Source organism: Phascolarctos cinereus, unplaced genomic scaffold (assembly GCF_003287225.1).
Source record: "Phascolarctos cinereus isolate Bilbo 61053 unplaced genomic scaffold, phaCin_HiC Scaffold_4;HRSCAF=312, whole genome shotgun sequence".
Taxonomy (NCBI): Eukaryota; Metazoa; Chordata; class Mammalia; order Diprotodontia; family Phascolarctidae; genus Phascolarctos; species Phascolarctos cinereus.
In genome coordinates this window covers 102,889,533-102,901,802 of record NW_027555847.1, presented here as the reverse complement: position 1 = coordinate 102,901,802, position 12,270 = coordinate 102,889,533, and the positions used below count along the sequence as shown (strand labels likewise).

The 12,270-nt window shown below is 40.8% G+C and overlaps 1 protein-coding gene across 1 annotated transcript in view; it reads left to right on the top strand.

Moving 5' to 3' along the window:
- ZNF462 (zinc finger protein 462) overlaps positions 1–12,270 on the top strand; it is a 155,522-nt gene that overhangs the window by 26,252 nt on the left and 117,000 nt on the right.

The following is a 12,270-nucleotide window of genomic DNA, read 5'->3' as shown; positions in this document are numbered from 1 at the left end:
ATTTCTCCTTCTATTTCCTATATTTCTTTGTCCTTGAATGAAAATTGTTTTAGGAAGGCAGTTCACTTACTGAATGAAAAGTCAAACTGTGTAGAGTTGAATTTGAAACCCTGAGGGAGAAAACTCAAATTGAGGCTAACAAATCCGTAATCAGAGATTCTATGGCTATTAGGTTGGAATGAAATATACATCTTAATAAGATAACAAAGCAAGATGGATATTTCCCAGGACTACATTTTGATGAACCAACAGAACATGAACTATTTCATATTTTTCGTGGTGGAATTTGGTGGTGTGGAATTTTCAAGGAAGAGATGATAAACTTGGCATGGAGAAGAAAGTGAACACAGCTTCTCTCCCACAAAATTGAGGAGACTGAAAGACTGAAGCCTCTGGACCTTTTCCCAGAGTAATCATATCAAACAAAAAGCCCTGTTGGGTTGATCAGACTCATCCCATCAAAAGGTTTCATCACATTTTGACCTTCATCCTTGAGTGTCCCAGTGGAATGAATCTGACCATTGAAGGCCCCAATGTCTCCTGAAGCTTTCGAAAGCTAAAGTGACCTTGCAACATTAAAGAAACCCATGGACACTGTTAGTTTCAACCTTACTGAAGGACAGATTCTGAAGAGCCAGCTCATTAAGCAAGCTTTTGAAGGGTGTGCTCTGCAGAGCAGCTTCCTGTTATTTGGTTAATGGTTGACCTAGTTCTATTGCCATATGCTTCCTGGAACGCATTCTAATATAAAGTATGTGCTAAAGCTAGACCAGGATAATAGCAGGAAAGTCAAAGCCTTTCTGAAACTGAAATCATGTTAATGTAGGTACTTGGTGGTGGTGGTGGGGGAATGATATTGCATGGACTAAAATTGTAAAGACCCCTTTTTTTGGACCTGTTTATGAATTTTGATTATTCTTGCTAAATATTATCTAAACTAATCCTAAAGAGTTACATTTTCCCAAATTATCTTGTACATAAAGTCTGCATCATTAATACATTTCTTGTATCTACTAGGCCAAGTTCAAAAATGAAGTATTGCTTTGAGTGAAATTATACATGCAATGAAAGATTAAATTAGACTTGGTTAATGACAGGTGATTTTGTTTTTGTATTGCAAATGAGGGATTACTAAATCTTTTGTTTGAAGCTTGGAATGAGGCCAGAAACTAAGATTGAAATTCTTATTTATTTATTTATTTATTTTTTCTTTAGTCTGTAAATAAAGCATTGTGGGTTTTTTTTTCTGTTTTTTTTGGTGATGTTTTTTTTTTGCATTTAGATGGGAAGTAGAATTGGTGGAGAAGGCCACTTGTCTTGGGGGTGGTGAAAAGCATTTGTATCATAAATTGAATGTTTGTTGTGAAGAATCGACTTTTCTAGTTGATCAGATGGTACTTTCTGGGTACTGAGGGGAAGTGAAGAGAATTACTCTGTTGTTCATTGCCCATGCTGAGATATTGTCTTAGGAACCTCAAATGGCCAGCATGGTGTTATGGATTTTGGCTTGAATCCCAACTCTGCTACTTAATACCTGTGTGACCTTGGCCAGTCACTCAGTCTTTCTAGCTCTCTCTTCATCTGTGAAATGAAGTGGTCAGACTAGATGCTTTCTAAGGTCAGTTCTAGCCCTAAATACTATAATCCATATTGATCTTATTTTAAAATTTTATATTGGGAATATTTGCACCATGATAAACTTACCAGAATCATGAAATAGATTTAGGTATTCAATCAAATTGGACAAGAAAGGAAGCAGAGTCAACTTTACACCCCTTGCCTTGTAGGAAGTGGGAAAAGAGATGTTACCAGATCTGGACTTGTAACTTCTAATAATTTTGAGTCATGGAGTAGACCTTGATTTTCAAAAATAGTTAGTTTAAAAATAGAATCACAGATTTAGAGATGGGAAGTAACATGCACCAAGGTGTTTTCTGCTGAAAGCTTATGGAATCATCTCTTAGTGATAAGCTGCTTAGAATATGTCACCTTGAAAGGAAGAAAGCCACATCAGCAGTGATTCTACAATAGTCCATAAATAAAATGAAAGATCAATGAGCAATGACAGAATAGTAATGAAGGACAACATGATATCATAGGATGCCCACTGGATTTGGGGTCCCAACACCTGGGTTCTAGACCCAGTGCAGCAGCTTAACTAGTTCTGAACTTTGAGCAAGGAACAGCCTTGCTGACCCTTAGTTTCCTCACCTGTAAAATGGAGATAATTATATCCACACTACCTAATCATAGTTATTGGGAAAGCATTTTGTAAACTTTAAAGCGTGGAATACTGCTACTTATCATATCACTTTGGGCAACTCTCATAAATTCTAGCCATCAGTTTACTCACTTGTAAAATGGGGATGGACTTCAGAACCCCTAAAATCATCTTCAGGCTCTAAAATCATAGGATTCTATGAATTCATCATAAAATAATATGGGGTAAAAATATGCCCTCCTTCATATTTAGATGATAGAATTGATTTGCCATCAGTAGGACATGTGCTTTAGGCATTTTCCAAAAGTTCTGCTACATTGTACCTTAATAATTCATATACTTACATTTGCAAACCATCCCTTTGTAACCAAGGGCATTGCTTTGTAAGATGCCTGGCCTGTATTAGGGGTATAATCTGTGGTCTTATAACATGCTTACAGGACTGTTTGTGTATTGGAGCTCTGACTTTGACCATATGAGCCATGTGACCTAGTCAACAGAGCATATTTTGAATTAGATTCTTTGGAATAACATGGGAGAAACAAAGATTATTTGAGCCTAGTGAAGGTGGTCAGCAAATGCCCTGCTAACTGCTTCTTTATTCACACAAAGGAAAATGCCCCGGCTGCAAAATTTGGAAGGCCTGAAATTTGAGCTTCCTGAGGAAGTGCAAAGGAAACTATCTCTCATGACCCTTACTTATTGTCTCAAAAATGCAGATTCATTAAGAAGAATGAATGTTGAAGAAACCTTCCAGAAAGAAGTTTGACATCCTTTTTCCTCAACCCCTTGTGCACTAAGGGGAAAATGGGGCAAGGAGACTGACATTTGGATAGAAGAGGAGAACAGTATTGCAAAGTAGAAGAGGAAGTCGTGGACACTTTTTCATCTTGGCAGAATAATCAGTTTGACATGAGAAGCAGTGGTAACTTCCCAGGAAGTCATGTTCAGTCCCTGGCATGCATAGTAGAAATTCAGAGAAAGGAGGCTGATTTCTTCTTCAGTTGTTATTTTGAGAAGTTGGAAGTAGTCTGCTCGGCTTCTAGTGTTGAACCAAGCTTGAAGACTGAAGTGCCTCTGAGACTTTAAAAGTGGAAGCCAAGTGCTCCGGGGACCTGGCTCTAAGACTTGTCACCCAAGTGACCTTGGTCAAGTCACTTTACTTTTAGGGCCTCAGTTTCCCTGAACGGTGCAAATGACAGAGGGCATAGGGAGAGACTAGATGATCTTGAAGGACCCTTCCAGTCTAAATTTAATGATCCTATGTGAAATTATTAGCTCTGACACATTGCTGCAAAGTGGTTCAGGTCACTGCCTTTGTACCTATAGGATCAATCTGTTTTAGCTAACCCAGCAAAAATCAGCACTGGGTCACCCTGATGCATAAGGTTCATTATGCCATCCACATGTAAACAAAGGCAACTTGAAAGGGCTGGAATGCGCATCTGAATGGCTGTTGGGTTTGCTGTGTATTTTGGAGACTGGCAGCTGGTGCTGGCTCCCTAGGCCATTTTAAATAAATAAAGAGGCTAGAGAATGGGAGGAATCTGGGGGGTGACTCCCGATAGCTCCATGAGTAACTTGATGTGTGACTGTTTCCTCATCTAGGTAGTTTTCTCCTCATCAGAAAAAAAAAAAGAAAAAAGGAAGCCACAGTTAAAGGATACATGACTTTTCAATAAAGGAGATGCAAGCTGATTAGCACTTTAAAAAGATTACAATAAGAAGAACTAATTTATACCACCCATATACATGTTTTTTTTTAAATTGTTAGATTCAATGCCTTCGTACAGCATCCACGAGATTACTCACTTGGACATTATTAATTCTGCTTTTAAAATATGGGACAAAATGATGGCTTGTTAGCTAATTCACTTTACTCATTAATCCCTTTCCCTGCTTGTTTTTCTTCTCATGGTACAAATATATTTATGTAAATTCCACAATGACTTTAAAGTATGAAACAACTCTATTCGTGTTCTGCTCTGAGAATGTGCTGCCTATTTTGAAAGTTGATAATGGCTCAAGGGTACCCAGCCTTCAGGATTCAAGCCATTACATGTTGGCAATGATACTGGATCCCGGTTTTAAAAATAAAATGCCAGGGTGCTTTCTTGAGGATCCAGACATAGCCTGTGAGCACGTTTGAATTCAAGATCAACAAGTACAAAGCTAGGTCAGCTACAAAGTGCAGCGTGGAGACAAAAGAAGGTCCCGCGGAGGGGAGGTGGGGGGACTTTCAGACAAAGGTAGTAACCGGGGATCTTAGCCACAATCAGGAATCATTGATTTAGAGTCTACCCTGGCATGATCTCACTCAGTATTTAACAGAACTTCCTCCTGGCATGGGTTGCTTGTGTTCATTTAACCAAACAACGGAGTACCCAAGTCAGGAGACTGAAAATACCACTCTAAGTAATTTCAGTTTGAGCCGGGTGCTTGGAAGAACCTTTCCACCAGAGAAAGCCTAGCTCAGTGACTTGTAAATTATAGGTGCTCAGTATGCATTTGGATTGAATTGAATTGACTGAGAGTGTCTACATGATTCTTACTGACTTTTCTAAAATGACTTCTACATAGTTCTTAGAGATATTTTAATTTTCTTTAGAAGGAAACAAACAATTGTAACATGGCTACCGAGGATCAAGAGATTTTTTTTTCCTTGTTGTTGAGAGAACGTCTATGTTAATTATGATATGCAGGTAGGTGGACAGCCCATTGGGCCGATCCATCAAAGAATATATAATGAAGATTAAATTTAAAAAGAGGAATAGAGAATGAGGCTAAACTGAATTGGGAAAATTTCAGTCATCCCAAGCCATTCCATCACAAAAACTTTTCTTTTTATCACCATGTCCTTCTAGTGATGTTGTATGTGGTTGTGAATTGAGTCGCCTACAGGCAAAGGGAATGGTGTTTGGAAGGTGTATACATAGGCTGGCATCTATTACCAACAGTGAATTGCATGTAGAAGTGGAGTAAAGATATCATCAAAAAGATATAAACCTGTGTTCTAATTCTACTTCTGACATAATCTGTGATATTAGAGAAGTCTCTTTTTCCTAACAAAGTGACAAGTCAGTTTGCCCAACGGTAAAATGAAGAGGTTGGATCTGATGGCCTCTAGGGTCCCTGCTCTGGTCCAGTCAATGGCCAAGAGGGGAAAAAAAAAAGTGGGCCGATCCTATAACCAAAAGTGAAAGGTAGCTGTGGAGAACCTGCTAATCTGGTATCAGTGTATTGTGGAAATCTAGAGGAAAGTCTTAAAGTTTGCCCACTTTGAAAGATTGACTAGAGGGGTGGACAGAGGCCACCCAGGATGAGAAAGCACAGGTTGTAATCTTCATCCAGTGAAGGTGCTGCCCACATCAATGAGATCCCAGGGCCATTGAAGTGTTAAAAAAGGAGATGTACTATTCATCTCTGTGTACACCAGAGACCTAAAACATAATTGGATCCTTGTCATGGAAAGGTGGTTTATAGTGGGGTTTTACTATACTGCTGCCTTAGGTACCTTTGTTAACATGTTTGTCCATGTGGAAGCTTTATGAGGACCAGAACTATATTTTTGATTTTTTTTCTTTCTGTCTCCTTCCCTCCACTGCAGTGTCTTGCACATTTGCTGTCGTTTAGTCGTTTTCAGTTATGCCCAAGAGTTTTCTTGGCAAAGATACTGGAGTGGTTTTTGCCATTTCCTTCTCCAGCTTATTTTACAGATGAGGAAACTGAGGCAAACAGGGGTCACACAGCTAGTAAGTGTCTGAAGCCGGATTTGAACTCATTCTAGACCCAGTACTTTATCCACTGTGCCATCTAACGGCCCTGTCTTACACATAGATATATGTTGAATTGAATTAATCAGTGAACCTCTATGTTATGCTTTTCATGGTTAAATTTGAGTAATTAGCATTAAGAACACCAATTCACGCTTCTCTCTATAACATTCAATAATTCAGTTAATGTTTGTTTGCTGAATGGTTGGATATGGCTCTCTGGAATTTTAGTTTTTGCTTATGTGATTTGTGCTTTGAAAATTATTGGCTATGGGGTAGCTTCCTCTTAGGATCCAAGTTGCCCTTAATAATGAAGGATTCAATAGTACATAGATGGTATAACAGGATTTTACAGCGACCGGGACTTTGGGGGCCACCTGATTCCGTTTCCTCAATTTACCAATAATATTGCTGGGCTTTAATGACTTACTTCAGCTCATACAAGTATAAATTCCAGAGCAGAGGGCAGAGGACATCTCCAGATCCAATGGTCTGTAGGATCATAGATTTTATGATTCTCTCCTGGCTGCCCAAGGGACGCCAGAGGCCATCTAGTCTCCAGTTCTTTATTTTGTAGATGAGGAAACTGAAGCCTAGTGAAGTTAAATGACCCTTCTAGCTTCAGAGGCAAGATCTGAACCTGGGTGTTCTGTCTGGCTTCCACCTCACGGTAATGCCTCTTTCCATTGGGAACCCCTTCCTGCCCCACCCTTCTTCCCACGCTGCTCCCACATGCACTACTTGAACCCTGCTTGCATCATCTTTGCCAAATAAGAGCAGACACAGCGCACTCTCCTAAAAGTGTGTGTGTGTGTGTGTGTTGTGTGTGTGTGTGATGTTATTGAATAATGTTTGACTGGAAGAGCAATTAGTTAACACCTTATTGGAGATGATTAGCAGGAACTGTGGCATAATGGATAGAGAGTTGGACTTAAGCTATCAAGAGTGTTTGGCTTCAAATTCTGCCCCAGAAACTAACTAGCCATGTGACCTTGACCATATTTTTTCCTGTGCCTCAGTTTCCTCATCTGTAAAATAAAGATAATAATAGCACATGCCTCACAGGAATTGTGAGGGAGGAGCAAATGAGATAACTTTTATACATTTTCAGACTTTAAAGCGCTATTTAAATGTCAGTTCTTAGCTCCATCATCAGTATATCTTCTCTTAGTTGAACTTAGAAAAACGTAATTAGGGTTCTCATTATTTTGCCAAACACTTCTCTGCTGTCACTGGAATCCCATTAGTACATGCACTGCTAACTGGAACAGGGCACCCGGAGCAAACGTCCCGAGTTTCTTTATAAGAGATTCTGGGTGTTTACTCATAGAGGGCTGACTCACTCATCTCTTAGAAAGCAGGTGAAAAAGCCCAGAGAGGAGTTTTGCCCCGAGCCCAAACCTTTCCTTTAGAAGGGCCACCTCTTAAATGCTCATTTAATGCAGTAAAGGGACCTCCTCCCTTCCCCCCCACCTCTTCCTAGAAACTCAATCTAACTCTGCTCCCTTTTTGGTATGGAAATTATAGCACTGTCTTCCAAAACAAAGGTTCCAACTAGCCCCAATTCCTTTTCTTCCCAGTCTGTGGTTTGAAGCAAAAAAGATTCTCCTTCCTTTTTAAAAAGCATTCTCTGTGGCATGCTTAAAATATTCCGGATGTGCTTCAGCATGCCTTGGGGTCATAGCACTTGTCTACTAGGACTGATGATTCTTGTCAGTTGCCCCAGGGTGAGAACTTTAATAAGCAATTGCACACACCTGGTTTTGCAAAAGGTTGGCCTAATGGGGCTCCTAACTGGAAGTTAGTACTTCCACTACTTGGTGAACACACCCTTCCCCACCCTTTTTAAAAGTGAGGCCCAGCAATTGCTGCCTCCCCACTCAGCTTGTAAAACTTTCCCCATCCCTTTGCAAGGAGAATACTATTAGCAAGCTTGGGCTCCCCAGGCTGCTCTTTCCCCACCCCTAGGACAGGAAGGCCACTGGTGATGATAATTGCTTCCTGTATGTGGGAGTGAAGTTAAGGAGACCAGTGCTGACAGATTCTCCTTGGTATACATTGTATGTCTGTGATTGGTCCTCATACGTGGGTGCTTCTCTTAGTTGCAGCTGGCCCAAAGCCTTTGCGTAAAGACATACATAGGGCAGCTAGATGGCATGGTAGTGGCAGGCCTGATGTCAGGAAGACTCATCTTTCTGAGTTCAAATCTGGCCTCAGACACTTAACTGGCTGTGGGACCCTGGACAAGTCACTTAACTCTGTCTCAGTTTCCTCATCTGTGAAATGAGCTGGAGAAGGAAATGGCAAACCAGCCCAGTATCTTTTCCAAGAAAACCCCAAATGGAGTCACAAAGCATGGGACAGGACTGAAACAACTGAACAACAGCAACAAAGATATGCCAGCCTTAACCTTTGAACCTTGCCCTGGAGAACTGGTCCCAATCAAGGAAGCTATTGAGTCTGGCTATATCCATAGAGGGATTATCTATTCTCTATGACTTTTAGGTCAGTTGTGGGCCTGGAAAGGTGTGGTAATCACAGCCTCCTGTTTCTTTCTCTTGTTTTCACTTTAGATGTCTTTGATGTGTACAAGTTAAGGGTTAAGGGATTTGTGTTGTCATCCTTCTTAGTCAGTGTGGATGCTTCTTTTACAAGTTACTGCGGCCTAAAACATCCATTTCTGGTGGTCAAGCTTAGACAGACAGACACTAAGGCCAATTCTGGAGCCTTTGGGGAGGTAGCTGGGGGGCACAGTGCTGGGCTTAGAGTCTGGAAGAGCCGAGTTTGAATCTTTTTCACGAACTGTGTGACCCTAGGCAAATCACTCAGCCACTCCTGGGTTTCCTTGTATGTAAAAGGGGGATAATAATGGAGCGTGTTGTTGTTTAAATTGAATGAGTTACGATATGTAAAGAGATTTGCAAACCTTAGAGTGCTATATAAATGCTTTTGTTGTTCAGTCTTTTGGGGGTTTTCTTGGCAAAGATACGGGAGTGGTTTGCCATTTCCTTCTCCAGATCATTTCACAGATGAGGAAACTGAGGCAGAGTTAAGTGACTTTCCTGGGGTCACACAACTAGTAAGTGGCAGAAACCAGATTTGAACTCAGGAAGATAAGTCTTCTTGACTCTTGGCCTGGCCTCTATCCTTATAGCTGCCCATATAAATTCTAGTTGTTTTTATTATTTGTATAGCTCTCATTATATTCAAAGTCTTTTCAGCACTTCTTATAGCTTCTGCTTTGCCATGCAAAAGGCAGGGTTACTGCCATGCTGGAATTGAGTTTGGAGGAGGATGTCAGTGGAGGAGACTATTCTCAAATATTTTCTAGAAACAGGGCAGAAGTTGTCGATATCTCCATTGCCTTTTTCAAGGATTAACATAACAAATACACAAACCTGTCCATGATCTTCTCTATTCTTTAAAAAAAAAATTCCCTCTTCTTTGAGTTAATATTACATCTTAGTTCTTGAGTTCCATTAGGAGAATCTTCTCTAGCATGGATTTCTGATTGAGTCAGATTCAGCCACTCTTCCCCAAATGGAGGAAACACGCAGAAGATTTAGGGCTAGGTGGGACCTCTCTAAACCAGAAGCATTTGAGGGTTTCTAGCAGAGTAAAATTTCCTTCTTAAGCATCACGTTGCTCTTAGCTGGCACCTCTCTGGTGCTCTTACTATGTGCTTTTTGTCCTCTGGTTATTTGAAAGTCATATCTCCCCCCCAAACCCCGCACGTGCATAAATTGCAATGCGGTGTAGTGGAGAGAGAGCCTTCCTCAAAGCCAGAAAGACCTAGGTTCAAGTCTTTCCTCCAACACATGCTGACTGTGACCCTGGACAAGTCACTTAACCTCCCCAGTGCTGTAGGCAACTAAAACTGTAAGTTGCCAAGAAGATGCTGATCTGAATTGGGAGGAAGGAGTTCCCTCATCTGGGAACTCCCTTTAATAATGAGATTACCATCCCTGTTTCCTCAGTGCACCACCATTGGACTGTAAGTTAATAGGACAGAAAAGTTGTTTTAACTCAAGTTTGTTTCTCCCTCATAACAAATGCACTATTCTGCACAAAGGATGTATTTAAGAATTAAATTTTCAAACTCTTTAAATGTCTTTCCTACATTCTTACATAAAACAGAGTACAGCTGGTATCCAGAGTCTAAATGTGGTAGATCCACAATTGCTACTGATTAGATTACTCTTTTAAATAGTCTGTTGAGTAGTGATATCCAGTGGATTGTTTTTGGTTTTGTTTTTTGTTTAGATGAGGCAGTGGAGTTAAGTGACTTGCCCAGGGTCACACAGCTATTGTGTGTTGTGTATCTGAGGCTGGATCTGAGCTCAGGTGCTCCTGACTCCAGGGCTGGTGCTCTGTCCACTGCACCACCTAGCTGCCCCTATCCAGTGGATTGTTTAACAGAACTGGGTTCACTCAAGGTGTCTGCCAATGTTGTACATGATTTTCATACATTCCAAACAAAAAGGAGTATTCCGTTTTGATAATGATCTATGCTCCAAAAATTCCTGTCTGTAAACGATATTGTGCTTCATTTGAGTTTTGGAAAATTATAAAGTTAGCTCAATGAAATCCATGGCAGTGTGAAAGGTACCAGTTTACCCATCCACTTTGGAAAAACAAAGTGGATAAAAATGCCGACTGTCCAAATGATGACGTGCAACTAGCTGGGCAGTTGATCAGGCTAGTCCGTTACTATCTACGTCCTGCATGTGCATCGCAGATGGTCAACAAGCTGAGCCCAGAATTGGGTTACAAGAGGAGATCTGCAAGGATTGTGTTTGAGGAAATGGCTCAGTGCTTTCAATGATCCCAAACTGATAGCTACCACAAAAGCCTGTCCTTTTGACACCAATGTTCTCCTAGTGATATATGACCGAGAATCCTGGTATACCTAGGTCTCTGAAGAATTAAAATGACCAAAAAAAGGCCAGGGGAGGGGGGAAGTTCCCAGACATGATGAGGTTGAGTAGTCTACAGCATATTACCAGAGATGACTTACACACAAGAATTGGCATAGACATTATTGACATCATGTAGGATTAGAAAAAAGTCATGTTGCTATAGTGAGGAGGATAACAAATGGTTGGTCCAAATACTGCTCTTGGATCCTTGAAGAAAAAGAACTAGAGGAAGCCCTTCCCCACATTGGTAATTCCTCTTTGGAGGATTTGTGGAATGACCAGAGTCACCTAAGTTGAGATAGCCTAGAGGAGTTGCAGTATGCTCCCATGACAGGAGTAGTCACACTGATGAGATTGTGAAACCATCATAGAATAAAAACTCACCGCACTAGGACCAACACTTTGTTTCCCAGCAGTGTACAGCTGAGGCCTATTGTTCAGAACTGCTTTCAGAACATACTTAAAATATTCTTCCCTGCTTACTTTAATTTGGATCATAAGTTCAGACCTAGAAGGGATCTGAGAGGCCTTCAAGTCCAACTCCTCCCCACCCACCCCCAATTTTGTAAATAAGCAAACTCAGACACAGGGATTATGACTTACCCAAGGTCACTTAGTTTATATGATGTCTGAGGTGAGACTTGAACCCAGGTCCTCTTGAGTCCAAGTCCAAAGTCCCACGCACCAAACCAGAGGTGTCTACGACACTAGACAATGTCCAGGAACAATTAGAATATAATTGGAAAATGTTTAACAAAATAAATAAAAACACAATTAAACATAAGTAATATTAATTTATAGGGTTTTTTTGTTTGTTTTTAGGCAATTGGGGTTAAATGACTTGCCCAGGGTCACACAGCTACTAAGTATCAAGTGTTTGGTCTGAGGCTGGATTTGAACTCAGGTCCTCCTCACTTCAGGGCCAGTGCTCTATCCACTGCACCACCCAGCTGCCCCTTAATTTGTAGTTTTCTAAGTCAATGTGTGGCCTAGATCCCTTACTGTTTGAGTTTGAGACCACTGCCCTGGACAAGGCTGCCTCTCCAATTGTTCTACTTCCATCTCACCCACAAAAGCTATTTGGAACCTAATATCTAGTAGATTCTAGAGCATTAGAATAATGAAGTTTCCTTCCTAGTTTGTCCACACTACTCTGTATGATCTTGGGTAAGTCTTACTGTAAAATGGGGGCACTTAGAGTAGGTGTTCTATGGTGGTGTGGGTTTGTAGGTGACACAGATTACAGAAATTGTTATAGAAGCTGGATGCGAAATTTGTAGTGGGTCCATATCTGCTGGCCGTTTAGGAAATCATGGATGCTCTCTCATTTGTAGACCTCCTGTTTCACCTCGAGCTT